Below are 14,839 nucleotides of genomic sequence, written 5' to 3'. Positions count from 1 at the left end.
ATGCAGGGGACGCGGGTTCGTGCCCCGGTCCGGGAGGATCCCGCGTGCCGCGGAGCGGCTGGGCCCGTGCGTCCGGAGCCTGTGCTCCGCAACGGGAGAGGCCACAACAGTGAGAGGCCTGCATACCGCAAAAAAAAAAACAAAAAACAAAAAAAACACTAGCATCCACATCACCCAGTGTGATTGTTTTGTAAACTCCAGTTTCTCTGGAGTTCAACTCTTATTAAGTCCCCAGCATGCTCCTCAGCTGAGTCTGCTCTTATGCTGCAGGTGATAAGGGCCCCCTTTTAAGGAGCCCCTCTGGCTCTCTCACCCTTAAGCTATCTTTAAAAATTAACTGTACATTACATCCCCAGAATGTATTAATCTTACAACCGGAAGTTTGTAGCTTTTGACTACCTTCACCCATTCCCCCTATCCCCACCCCTCCATCCCCCTTCACCTCTGGCAACCACAAATCTGCTTTCTGTTTCTATGAGTTTGGTGTTTTTTTAGATTCCACATTTAAGTGAGATAATGTGGTTTTCTCTGTCTCAGTTATTTCACTTGTCATAATGCCCCCAAGGTCCATTGTTGCAAATGGCAAGATTTCCTTTCTCACGGGAAGCTTTGTGAACGGTATGTGGCTGGGATAAAGATAGGTTGATGCCCTCAGAATCCAGCAACCAGGGATAGTATAATGGGCAAGAGGTCATAGTTTCAATCTTCTTTGAATCTAGCTTCCTCTAAGTGGAGACAGTATTTTCTGGATTCCCTGTTCTTTTATTTTCCTAACACTTTGGGGTCCCCAACTGGCTCGGCTGCCCAAATCCTACAACCTGCAATGATTGGCCACCCTGGTTGTAACCCCAGGTCATTAAGACTGTCACTATCCTGGCATCATCAGGCGATACCAACTTGCCTCACTGTTCAGCCCCTGTGGATGGCTGCATTTGAACAGTGAATCTAACCAAAGTCCCTCGGATCTAGTCTGCTGGTTCTAGTGCCCTCCTGCTTTGATCAGGTGTCACTTGTGCAGCTGAGTCAAAGATGTAGGGATGGGAGTGATGAGTAGAGAATTGAGGGCTACAGTTTGAAAAATGACTTCTGTTCCCTTCCCCAGCCCTATATTCGTGCTGCCGATTAGCGATAGCTACCTGAATGTCCTTTAAACCTCCTCTACCTATGTCTCATGACTTAGTGAATGGCATACCATCCACTCAGTGCCTAAACTGGAAGCCTAGCAGTCATCCCTTGTTCTTCCTCTCCTCTATAGCCCACATCTGATTGACTACTATCTGGTTGATTCTTCCTTCATAATATCCCTTGAGTTTGTCCCCTTTATCTCTATTGACATTACCTTATTTTGAACCACAGGTTGCAAACTGGTGACGTTTGCACCAGATTTGGCCATTTGATTGGGTTTAGTTTTGCACAATTTTAAAAATAAAAAAATTACATAGAAATTTTCTTGAAATTTTGTAAGATCTAGCAATACCGGGCAGTATTCTTGCATGAAGACTATTAATTGGAGCTGAATAGTGGCTATCTTTTTAGAGAAGTTACGTACTTTTGATTTTTCACAGTTCCCACCATTCCCTATTGTCTTTAGAACCTGCCTGCTTCACTCGTTTTTGTTACATGTCTGTCTCCTGCAGGGACTGGAATCTGTGACCCCTTGTTTTCTCTCAAGAGAAAACCTAACTGGTTTCCCAGCCTGAAGTTTTACCCTTCTTTAATCCAGGAGTAGCTTTTGCACAGCAAAGTAAACTATAAACAAAATGAAAAGACAACCTACGGACTGGGAGAAAATATTTGCAAACAATATGACCGACAAGAGCTTAATTTTGAAAATATGTAAATAGCTCACACAGCTCAATAGCAAACAAAACGAAACAAACAAACAAAAAAGCAACCCAATAAAAAGATGGGCAGAATGCCTAAAAAGACATTACTCCAAAGAAGATACCCAGATGGCCAATAAGCACATGAAAAGATGCTCAACATCGCTAACAGAGAAATGCAAATCAGAACTACAATGAGGTACCACCTCACACTACTCAGGATGGCCATCATCAAAAAGTCTACCAATTATAAATGCTGGAGAGGGTGTGGAGAAAAGGGAACCCTCGTACACTGTTGGTGGGAATGCAAATTGGTGCAGCCACTATGGAGAACAGTATGGAGCTTCCTCAAAAAGCTAAAAACAGTTCCCATATGATCCAGCAATCCCACTCCTGGGCATACATCTGGACAAAACTCTAATTTGCAAAGATACGTGCACCCCATCAGCAGCACTATTTACAATAGTCAAGACATGGAAGCAACCTAAATGTCCATTGACAGATGAATGGATAAAGAAGATGTGGCACATATATATACACAGTGGAATATTAGCCATAAAAAAGAATGAAATAATGCCATTTGCAGCAACAAATGGACCTAGAGATTATCATACTAAGTGAAGTCAGAAAGAGAAAGACAAATACCATATGACATTACTTATATGTGGAATCTAAAAAATTATTTAAATGAACTTATTACAAAACAGAAAGAGATTCACATAGAAAACAAACTTATGGTTACCAAAGGGGAAAGGCGGCAGGGGGAGGGATAAATTAGGAATTAGCAGATACAAACTACTATACATAAAATGGAAAAACAGCAAGGTCCTACTGTATAGCACAGGGAAGTATATTCAATGTCTTGTAATAAACTATAATGGAAAAGAATCTGAAAAAGAATATTATATATATATATATATATATAAAACTGAATCACTTTGCTGTACACCAGAAACTAATAAAACATTGTAAATCATCTATATTTCAATTTAGAAAAAAAAGTGCCAGGAGTGAGATTGATTACTTCTAGATCCAGATATACCTGAGTTTGGGAGAATAAATAGTCTCTACTTGAGGCTATTTTTACAGAGGATTTTGAATTTGTGTGTATTATTTCTATGCAGATTTTCATGTCTTTATTATACATGTATATACCCACAACAATATATGTATTGTTTTGTATGGTTTTAAACTTTAAACAAATGGCATAATACTTTGCATATTATTCTGTACCTTGTATTTTCATTCAATTTGTTTTAAGGTTTATTCATGTTGATACTTGCTCTCACTCACATTAACTACAATATTTAATGGTATTGCTACCTGTTTTGTATTCATTCTTCTGTTGATGAATATTTAGATTGTTTTCAATTGTTGTTACTCAGAAACTGCTGCCCTGGACATAATTACAGGTGTCTTCTTCTTTATCTATGATATTCTACAGTTTCACTTTTGTGTGTCCAAATGTGGATTTATATTTTATTCAATGGTATTTTGGATATATTTTAATGAGAATTTATATCTCTTTTCAATTCTGGAAAATTCTCACTATCTGTTCAAGTTACTCTTCTCCCTTAGTTTCTCCATTCTGTTTTTTCTGTAACTCCTATCAGCAAATGTTGGAGGTTCTCCATGAAAACTCCATCTCTGTACTGCTCTTTGATATTTTATCTCTTTGCCTCTCTGTGTTATGTTCTGGGTGAGGTATTCAACATTATCTTGCAATTCACTAATTCTCTCTTCATCTCTGTTAAGTCTAGAGTTTAGTCTACCAGTTGGGTCTTTAAACATTTTAGTGGATATATTTTTCATTTCCAGTTTTCAAATTTGTTCTTTTATATATCTATCTGGGCTTGTTTTAATTCTGCACATGTTTCATGATTTTCTCTATGTTATATGTAAATTTTTCATTCACTGTCTTTTTGAGGAGCTTAAAAGTTTATTTTGAAGTATTTATAGACTTTTAATATTTTAATATTCTCTAGTGTAAATTTACCTTCCAAATATTGATTTTTTGGCTAGGTCTTGTAGACTTAGGTTTTTTCCATGTATTTTACAGTGTTGAATTTCAGACTCATTTTTAGTGGGAGAGCACACACACACACTCTCAGTTCCTAGGTGTACTCCATATAAGCTTTGGCCTCAGACAGTGGCAGGCAGAAGTTTTTCATTTCTCTTTAATAAAAAAGAGGACCTGTTCCCAGCCCCTCACTTCCAGAGTGACTTTGGCTCTAGTCCTGGTTGCAGGTGGAGAACTTTTAGTCTCTGTTAACTTGCAGGGGCTGAACACATAGTTGCCTCTAACTGCTTAAGCCTGGAATCTAGCAGGCCCTCAGCTTCAGCCCTACTCACAGCTTTAATTAATAGTTTTCTTGTATTTGTGGCCCATGGAGATATTTATCTTGCCTTTGAACCATTATATGCTTTTAAAATGTTCTCTTTTGCATTTTTTCAATTATTGTTAATGTGCTCACTGTATATTATATAGGGTATCTCAAAGCATGGACTTAAATGCAATATTGAGAAGAATACGTATTAGTAACTTGAAAATTTTAATGCAATTCATAAAAACCCAACCTGTATTCTTTTCATTAGGAAAATAAACATGTGGCCCGAGCGGAGGAATCTGGGAAAGGTTTTCCAAATCCTTCTCTTCTCCTTTTCTCCTATTACTTTCCTATCTCATCTCTCCCATTTGTTGCTTTTTTCTTTTCCCTTCCATTATACTACTGCTTCCCCTGCTCTTTCCATTTTGCTGCTCCCTGCCCCGCTTCTTCCTCCTTCCCTTCCCTTTCCTCCTTTTACTTTTCTTTGCTGACTCTTCCCCTCCCAGAGTTCTCCTGTATTTAGGTCACGTTCTCTTATGATTTGTCATCCTCCTAGTGCTGTCGCAGTCCTTTAATGCCAGGTAACAGGAAGGAGCAGATGTGCCTCATGTTTATATGTATCAGGGTTCCAGTCAAGGGAAGGGCTGGTCCTCAGTAATGTTATGATGTACAACATGGGGAATAGAGCCAATATTTTATAATAACTATAAATGGAACATAACCTTTAAAAATTGTCACTATATTGTACACCTGTAACATATAATACTGTACAGCAAATATACTTCAATAAAAAAGAATAAATTAAAAAAATACTTAGGTGTTGAAAATCATAAAACATGGATAAAAAAATAAAATAAAAATTAAATAAATGTGAAGCCATCCCATGGTGACGGAAAGACTTAATACTGTTAAGATGGCAATAGTACATAATGCAAGCTACACATTCAGTGTGAGTCCCCTGAAAATTTCCAAAGGCCTTTGGGAAGAAATACGCAAGCTGATCCTAACATTCATATGGAATTTAAAGTGACCCCAAGGAGCCAAAACAATCTTAGAAAAGGAAATCAAAGTTGGAGGCTTACACTTCCCATTTTCAAATGTTAGTGCAAAGGAACAGTAAATAAAACACTGTGAGACTGGCATAAAGCTATACATATAGATGAATGAAATTGAAGGGAGATCCCAGAAATAAACCCACCCATCTATGGTGAACTGATTTTAGACAACAGTCAACAGTATGAAATTGGGGGATAATGGTGTTTTCAACAAACGGTGCTAGGCAATTCCCTGTCCACATTCAGAGGAATGAAATTGGACCCTTTCCTTCTACCCATACAAAAAGTAATTCAAAATACATAAAAGGTTTAAATGTAAGAAGTAAAATTACAGTCAACACCCTATATTCACAGGTTCCACGTGCAGGGGTTCAACCAACTCCAGACTGGAAATACTAGAAAAAAGAAATTACAAAAATTTCAAAAGGCAAAACTTGAATTTGCCATGTGCCAGCAAATAGTTACATAGCATTTACATTGTATTTACAACGTTTATATAACATTTACATTGTATTAGCTATTATAAGTAATCTAGAGATGATTTAAAGCATACAGGAAGATGTGCCTAGGTTATATGCAAATACTGTACCATTTTATATAAGAGACTTGAGCATATGCAGATTTTGGTATGCCCTGCTGTCCTTGAACCGATCCTCCATAGATACCGAGGGATGACTGTATAAACTCTCCAATAAAACGTGGGGATAAATCTTTAGGATTTAGCAATGGTTTTGTAGATCTGAGAGCAAAGCACAAGCAATGAAAAAATAAATTGGATTTCCTCAAAATTAAAAACCTTTTTGCATCAAAAGATGCAATTCAGAAAGTGAAAATATAGCCCACAGAATTAAAGAAAATATTTGCACATTAAAAATATGATGAGTCGTTATCCAGAGTATATCAAGAACTTTTACAACTCAATAACATAAAGACAAAAAAACCAATTTTAAAAATGGATAAATGACTTCAATAGACCATTCTCCACACAGGACAAATGGTCAACAAGCAGAAAAAAGATATCAAATATCATTAGTCATGATGGAAATGCAAATTAAAACCACAATTCAACAACTCCCTCACATATTCTAAAATGGTTATAATCAAGAAAACTAAAAATAACAAATGTTGGTAACAATGTAGAGAAATTGGAAACATGAAAAATTACTTGTGGAAATGGGAAAATGTACAACCTATGTTTACAACATAAAGGTACAATTAGCATATGGTTCAACAACTATACTCCTATATATATATATCCCAAAGAATTGAAAACACGTGTACACATATGGAGATAGCAGCACTGTTCACAATAGCCAAGCGGTAGAAACAATGCAAATGTCCATCAGAGGGTAAATGAGTAAACAAAATGGGGTAGATCCAGGGACTTCCCTGGTGGTCCAGTGGTTAAGACTCCGCGCTTCCAATGCAGGGGGTGCGGGTTTGATTCTTGGTTGGGGAACTAAGATCCCACATGTTGTGCAGTGCAGCCAAAAAGAAAAAAAATGGGGTAGATCCATAAACAGCCATATTATTTGCCATAGAAGGAATAAAATAAAATGGTTCAGCCCCTGTGGAAAACAGTATGGCCGTTCTTCAAAAACTTAAACATAGAATTAATGTACGATCCATCAATTCCACATCAAAAGATTGAAAGCAGGGACTGGAACAGATATGGGTACACTCATATTAACAGCAGCATTAATCACAATACCAAAAGTTAGAAGCGACCCAAGTGTCCATTGATGAATGAATGGACTGAACTAAATGTGGCATATACACAAAGGAATGTAATTCAGTCATAAAAACTAAGGAAATACCAACACATGCTACAACGTATATGAGCCTTGAAGTCATTATGATAAATGAAATAAACCTGTCACAAAAAGACAAAAATGATACGATTCCACTTATATGAGGTATCCAGAGAAGTCAAATTCAAAGACAGAAAGTAGAACGCAGTTGCCAGGGGTTGAGGGGAATTAGTGTTTAATGCCTACAGAGCTTCACTAGTGAAAATTGAAAAGTTCTGAACATGGATGGTGAGGATATTTGTACAACAATGTGAATGTGGTTAATGTCATAGAATTTTAAGTATACGTAAAATGGTTTGAATGGTAAATGTTATGACATTTAAGCACAATGAGAAAAATGAATGAAGTACTGATACATGCCACAACATGGATGAACATTGAAAATATCCTAAAACATCCTAAGTGAAAAAAGCCACACAGAAAAGGCCAGCGAGATCGTACTCAACTTGTGTGCTTTAAATTCATCAAGGTTGCGAAACTGAGGGAAAGTAAGAGTAGTGGTTCCAGAAAAAGAAACCTGGATCAGAATGGAGAAAGACATTTCCCTAGAGTTGGGGCAGCTGGTGAAAGTTGAAGTGGGCCTGTGGATTGGATTATAAAGTGGAAACCATACTAATTTCCTCATTTGGAGGTTATGTGCTGGTTTCCTGGGAGAGTATCCTTGTTCTGGGTAAAACACACTGGAGTATTTTGTGTGAAATGGCAAATGTGGTAAAGCAATGACAGCTGGGAATCTGAGTAGAGATAAACAGTACTTTGCACTGCTATTGCAAATTTTCTGTATGAGTGAAATTACTGTCCAAGACACCATGTCAATACCATGCCAGAACACCAGAGAAGACATTACACCTCCCTGTAAAGGCCAAGCCTTACCCAGATCCAGTTCACACAAAGTCATGAACCTAATCACCCACGTAGGTAGGAGTCCACCTGTAATTTACGGGCACTGTGGGAAGGTTATATTAGGAGCCACTATGTCTTCTGTGTTGTGGATGACCTGGATGTGATAGAAACAGTGGGATTTTTGAATCCCAATTTTCTACATCATTCCACCAAAAAACTATTAGAACTAATAAGTGAATTCAGTGAAGTTACAAAATCAATACACAAAAATCAACTGCATTTCTAAACACTAATAATGAACCATCAGAAAGAGAAAGAAAACAATCCAATTTACAATTGTGTCAAAAAGAACAAAATACCTAGAAATAAATTTAACAAAGGACTTGAAAGACCTGCCCACTGAAAACTTTGACACATGAAGAAATTAAGGAATACACAAACAAATGGAAAGATATCCCATGCTCATGGAATGGAAGAATTAATATTATAAAAATGTCCATTCTACCCAAAGCAATGTACACAGTGAATGCAATCCCTACCAAAATTCCAACGGTATTTTTCACAGAAATAGAGCAAATCATTCTAATATTTGTGTGGAACAACACAGGACAGCAAACGGCCAAAGCGATCCTCAGAAAGGAGAACAGGATGGAGGCATCTCGCGCCCTGACTTCAAACTGCACTGTGAAGCTACAATAACCAAAAGAGTGTGAAATTGGCACAAAAACAGGTGCAAGGATCAGAAGAACAGAACAGAGAGACCAGAATTAAACCTGGATGGGGCTTCCCTGGTGGTGCAGTGGTTGGGAGTCCGCCTGCCGGTGCGGGGGACGCGGGTTCATGCCCTGGTCCGGGAGGGTCCCGCATGCCGCGGAGCGGCTGGGCCCGTGAGCCATGGCCGCTGGGCCTGCGTGTCCGCGGAGCCTGTGCTCCGCGACGGGAGAGGCCACGGCGGTGAGAGGCCCTCGTACCGCAAAAACAAACAAACAAACAAACAAACCTGTATGGATGCGGTCAGTTAATTTATGACAAAGGCGCCAAGAACACAACAAGTGGAAAGGACAGTCCCCACAATAAACAGTGCTGGGAAAATTGGACACCACACGCCAAAAAACTACACAAGACACTAGTCTTCACTGCACAGAAACCTGAATAAAAACCAAAAACCCAGTTTTCGGGCTTCCCTGGTGGCGCAGTGGTTGAGAGTCCCGCCTGCTGATGCAGGGGATGCGGGATCGAGCCCCGGTCCGGGAAGATCCCACATGCCGCGGAGCGGCTGGGCCCGTGAGCCATGGCCGCTGAGCCTGCGCGTCCGGAGCCTGTGCTCCGCAACGAGAGAGGCCACAGCTGTGGGAGGCCCGCGTACCGCAAAAAAGGAAAAACAAAAACCCAGTTTTCCACATCAAGCCCTTCCTGGGTCATCTGAAGGTGGATCCCCGCCGCCGCCCCCGCCCCCCACCCCCGCAGTCAGTCATACACAGGAAGCTTCTGCTCACTTTCCTCACTTCTCAATTTTTCCTCACCTTTTACTCCTGGCCGTGCCTCCCTGGGCGGATCCTGAGCAAACCCAGGTCCTGTCAGCATGGACATAGCCCCAGGTTGTCCTGAAGCCCAAAGTCCAGCGAGTCCTATGGAGACTGAACTCCTGTTGCACGGACGCTGGCCCTTCGAGTCCCAAAGCGGAAGCCCTGGCGGTGCTTGAAAGACAGAACTCCTTTCAGCTGCGCGCAGAGGCAAGTCCGCGGTGGAAGGTACATGCACGGCGGGTCAGAGAAGCGGGCTCAGCGCCCTCTGTGGTTGATGCGGGAAATGCAGTCCGCGCCTAGCTCACAGTTCCCTGGAGATAGTGCTTCCCTGCTCGCAGAACTGCTGAACTCATTGAACTTCGGAAATTCAAGCTGAAATGGAGCTACATATCCCATAACTTCTCCAAAAACAGTTAAGGAGCAATTAATTGGAAACTATATGGAATGAAATGAATGTAGACACAAACTTTACAACTTACACCAAATTCATTCAAAATTATTCATAGACAAATTTGAAATGTAAAACTATTCAAAATTATAGAAGAAAGCATAGAAGAAAGTTGACAGGAGCTTGGGTTTCGTCATGTAGATCATGAACTTTGAATTTTAACACACAACACAAAAAGGCAATCCACAAAGAAATCAAGTGATACCATGGACTTTATAAAGTTAAAGATTTCTGCTCTGTGAAAGTCCTTATTCAGAAAATCAAAAGACAAGTCACAAACTGGGAGGAAAATGTTTGCAAACACATATCTAATAAAGGATTTGTCTCAAAATACACAAAGAACTCTAACACAAACAACCCCACTAAAAATAGGTAACGATCTGAATGGAAACCTGGCCAAAGACGATACACAGATAGTATACAAAAATATGCCCAGGACTGGGGGGCAGAAAAGCAATAGTCCAGCTCAACTCCCTGAGTTATGGGTGACCCTGGACTAGTTCTGTCCTTCCTGGAGGCCTTAGAGAGATGGAGAGGGAGGAAGGGAAAAAGAGCTAGTTATGCTTAAACCTAACTCTAACCCTAACCACTCTCGCCACTTTCATTCAACACGGTCTAGGAAGTCCTAGCCATAATAATTAGATGAAAAAAAGAAATACAAAAATCTGATTGGAGAGGAAGAAGTAAAACTGTCACTGGTTGTAGACGACATGATACTCTGTAGAGAAGATCCTGGGGACTTCCCTGGAGGTCCCCTGGGTAAGACTCCGTGCTCCCAATGCAAGGGGCCTGGTTTCAATCCCTGGTCGGGGAACTAGATCTCGCATGCATGCTGCAACTAGGAGTCTAAGAAGTTCGCATGCTGCAACTAAAGATACCGCGTGCCGTAGCTAGGACCTGGCGCAGCCAAAATAAATAAATAAATAAATATTAAAAAAGAAAATCCTGAAGACAACACCAAAAAACAAATAGAACTCATAAGAAAATTCAGTTAAGTTATAGTATACAAAATTAATGTACAGAAATCTGCTGCATTTCTATGCACTCACAGCAAACTATCAGAATGAGAAATTAAGAAAACAATCCCATTGACAATGACATTAAGAAAAATAAAATACCTAGAAATACCTCTAACCAAGGAGGTAAAAGACCTGTACTCAGAAAACTGGAAGACATTGATGAAAGAAATTGAAGATGACACGAACAAATGGAAAGGTATACTGTGCTCATGAAATGGAAGAATTTGTATTGTTAAAATGATTCCACACCCCAAGGCAATCTAGAGATTCGATGTAATTCCTATCAAAATACCAACGGGATCTTTCAAAGAACTAGAACAAAGAATTCTAAAATGTGTATGGAAAGAAAAGAACCTGAATAGTCAATACAACCTTAAGAAAGAGGCACAGGGCTTCCCTGGTTGCGCAGTGGTTGAGAGTCCGCCTGCCGATGCAGGGGACACGGGTTCGTGCCCTGGTCCTGGAAGATCCCACATGCCACGGAGCGACTGGGCCCATGAGCCATGGCCGCTGAGCCTGTGCGTCTGGAGCCTGTGCTCCACAACGGGAGAGGCCACAACAGTGAGAGGCCCGCGTACCGCAAAAAACAAACAAACAAAAAGAGTCCGTGTAGGATCGAAAAATCCTCCATATAGAACCCTCTCTTGTTTTCGCAGAAGACCCAGAGCCAGGCCAGGATCCACAGCTCCTGCAGGGAGAACTTGATCCTGCTTCTGAAGGAGTCCCAGAGGGATGAGGATTCACCACCCCGAAAGGAGAACCTGCACTGGCTGTCCAGACCCAGAGCCAGATTTGAATATACCACTCAAGCAGGAAGACCCTGCACCAGCTCTGCAGGACCAAGAGCAAGGCTCGATTACCACTGCAGCAGGGAGAACCTGCACCTGTCCTGGAGAAAGCCTAGAGACAGATGAGGATTTACCACTTCTGCATGGAGAACATGCTCGTACTCCTGCAGAAGACCCAGAACCAACTGAGTATTCACCAATCCTGCAGGATGAACCTACACCTGCTCTTGCAGGAGACCCAGATCCAGATAGTATCTAAAAACCCTAAGGTAGAACCTACTCTTGCTTTTGAAAGAGACCCAGAGCCAGGCCAGGATCCACAGCTCCTGCAGGGAGAACTTGATCCTGCTTGTAAAGGAGACCCCGAGGGATGAGGATTCACCCCCATACCCCGCCAGTGGGAGAACCTGCACCAGCTGTCTGGGACCCAGAGCCAGAGGCGAAATATCCACTCCAGCAGGGAGAACAAGAACCTGCTCCCATGGAAACCCCAGAGCCAGATGAGAATTCACCACTGTGGTGGAGAGAACCTGCACTGACATTGCTGGACCTAGAGCCAGATTAGAAGTCATGGATCTGCAAGGAGGACCTGCACCTGCTCCTGCAGGAGGCTGAGAGCCAGAGTAGGATTCAACAACCGTACAGGTGGAATCTGCTCTTGCTTTGGCAGGAGACTCGGAGCCAGATGAGGATACACCCCTCTGGCTGGAGGAAACTTCTCTTGCTTCTTCAGGAGAACCAGAGCCATAGTAGGATCAAGCAACCCTCCAGGATTACCTGCTCTTGCTTTTGCATGAGACCCAGAGCCAAGCCAAGATCCACAATTCCTGCAGGGAGAACTTGCTGCTGCTTCTAAAGGAGACCCAGAGTGTTGAGGATTCACCCCTGGAGTCAGAACTTGCACTGGTTTCCAGGACCCAGAGCCAGATTTGAATTTATCACTCAAGCAGGGAGAACCAGCAGCTGCTCCTTTTTCTAAATTAAAAAAAAATTTTTATGTAACATCTTTATTGGAGTATGATTGTTTTACAATTTTGTGTTAGTTTCTGCTGTATAACAAAGTGAATCAGCTATACATATACCTATATCCCCATATCTCCTCCCTCTTGCATCTCCCTCCCACCCTCCCTATCCCACCCCTCTAGGTGGTCACAAAGCACTGAGCTGATCTCCCCATGCTATGTGGCTGCTTCCCACTAGCTATCTATTTTACATTTGGTAGTGTATATATGTCAGTGCCACTCTCTCACTCCATCTCAGCTTACCCTTCCCCTCCCATGTCCTCAAGTCCATTTTCTACGTCTGCATCTTTATTCCTGCCCTGCCCCTAGGTTCGTCAGAACCATTTTTTTTCCTTTAGATTCCATATATATGCGTCAACATACGGTAATTGTTTTTCTCTTTTTTTTTTTTTTTTTTTTTTTGCTGTACGCGGGCCTCTCACTGTTGCGGCCTCTCCCGTTGCAGAGCACAGGCTCCGGACGCGCAGGCCCAGCGGCCATGGCTCACGGGCCCAGCCGCTCCGCGGCATGTGGGATCTTCCCAGACCGGGGCACGAACCCGTGTCCCCTGCATCGGCAGATGGACTCTGAACCACTGCGCCACCAGGGAAGCCCTGTTTTTCTCTTTCTGACTTAACTTCACTCTGTATGACAGACTCTAGGTCCATCCACCTCACTACAAATAACTCAATTTCGTGTCTGTTTATGGCTGGGCAAAGGGTCATGTATCCATCAAGTTCACCCTCTCCGTCCCTCCGCGACCAGGGGCTCATCGACAGGAACCAGAGAAACCTGCTCTCCCCCTCGTGCTCATTTAGACCATTAACAGTCTGTTTCATTTTTTTTTAACTTGGAAGCCATGTCATGACAGTGCCCATCAGTAGTGAGAAACTTAGTCACCACTTCAAGAGAGGGACCTACCTGCTGTGTCTGAGAGGAGAGCGGACGAGGCAGAGAGGTGGGACGTGGAACAGGAGGCGCCTCAGTGGCTGGGCCTCGGGCAGCAGGAAGGGGGAGGCGGGGAGAGAGAGGAGGCAGAGCTGCCAGGGCCTGGGTCGAGGCAGGAGGAGCGGGGTCTAGGGTCTCTCGGGACCCCTCCTTCACATCCTGCCGCTCCTGCCACAACAGGGGAGCCTGCTGCCTGTGCTGCATCACACCTCCGGGCCTCCACCTGGCTGGCTCCTCCACCAGGAACCCCTTTCCTCTACTCATCAGCTAGCAATGCCCCCTGCCCTTCAAGACCCTGTTCTTCTGTGGGATTTGTCCCTGACCCTGACTACCCTTCTCCCTCTGGAGGCTCAGCTTCTCACTGTAAAGGGGTGTGGCAGTGGCCACCTCACAGCAGCACTGAGCAGGTTGAACTGCCAGAGATGGAGCTGGGACTGGGGACTGTTGCCCTCAGTGCTGGTCCTGGGACTGTGGCCCTGGCATGGCCAGGCTTGGCGGAAAGTGTGGATGCAGTGATGCATGAGGGAGTGTGAGAAGGGCGGAGGTTAGGGTGCAGCTTTGGAGTCAGATGACATGGCCTTCCAGGGGACACTTTCCAGAGCCCCTGGCCCTGGGGCTCTCTCAGCCTCACCCCTTCCTGGCTGCATTCGGAGGGCATGTGATGAACCCCTCCTTTGAGCGCTGCACTCTCAGCCCATTTAACCTGCCCACCTGGGGGGTCAGGGTAGGCTCCGCACAGCTGTGGCCCTCATGTCCCTTGTGAAGAAGTGAAGCTCCATGGGGCTAGAACGAGGATTACAAACTCAGATGTCTCCAGGGGCCAGGCAAGGAGAGGCAGGGGGAGAGCCTGGGCCTGGGGGAAGCTTAGGGAGTGGTGGCAAGCTGGGGGACACAAGTTCCAACCAGAGGGGGCTCCCACTCAGCTCCAGAAGAGCTTTGCCCTGAGGGAATGTCACCCAGGAGGCTGGAACTTATTTCATATGAAAACAAACAGGCAAATCTAGAAGGGTAGGTTTTTGTCTGAAATCTTCTATAGTTTTTAAATGTTAGAATTAATTCAAAAAAAATCTAGATTTGTTCTTGGTCCCTAGTTCGAGGCCCTTGGTTTAAGATGCTTGACCAAGGGTGGACTGCGTGGCCCCCCTAAGGCAGGGTCCAGACTGGATGCTCTGTCACTGCACAGCCCCCACGCTCGGGTCCCCATCAGGTGCTTCCTCATGGATGTTCAGGGGACAGCTTCATCTCCCAGG

This window comes from Mesoplodon mirus (assembly GCF_964341445.2).
Source record: "Mesoplodon mirus genome assembly, chromosome: 11".
NCBI lineage: Eukaryota > Metazoa > Chordata > Mammalia > Artiodactyla > Ziphiidae > Mesoplodon > Mesoplodon mirus.
This window is presented reverse-complemented; position numbering follows the sequence as displayed.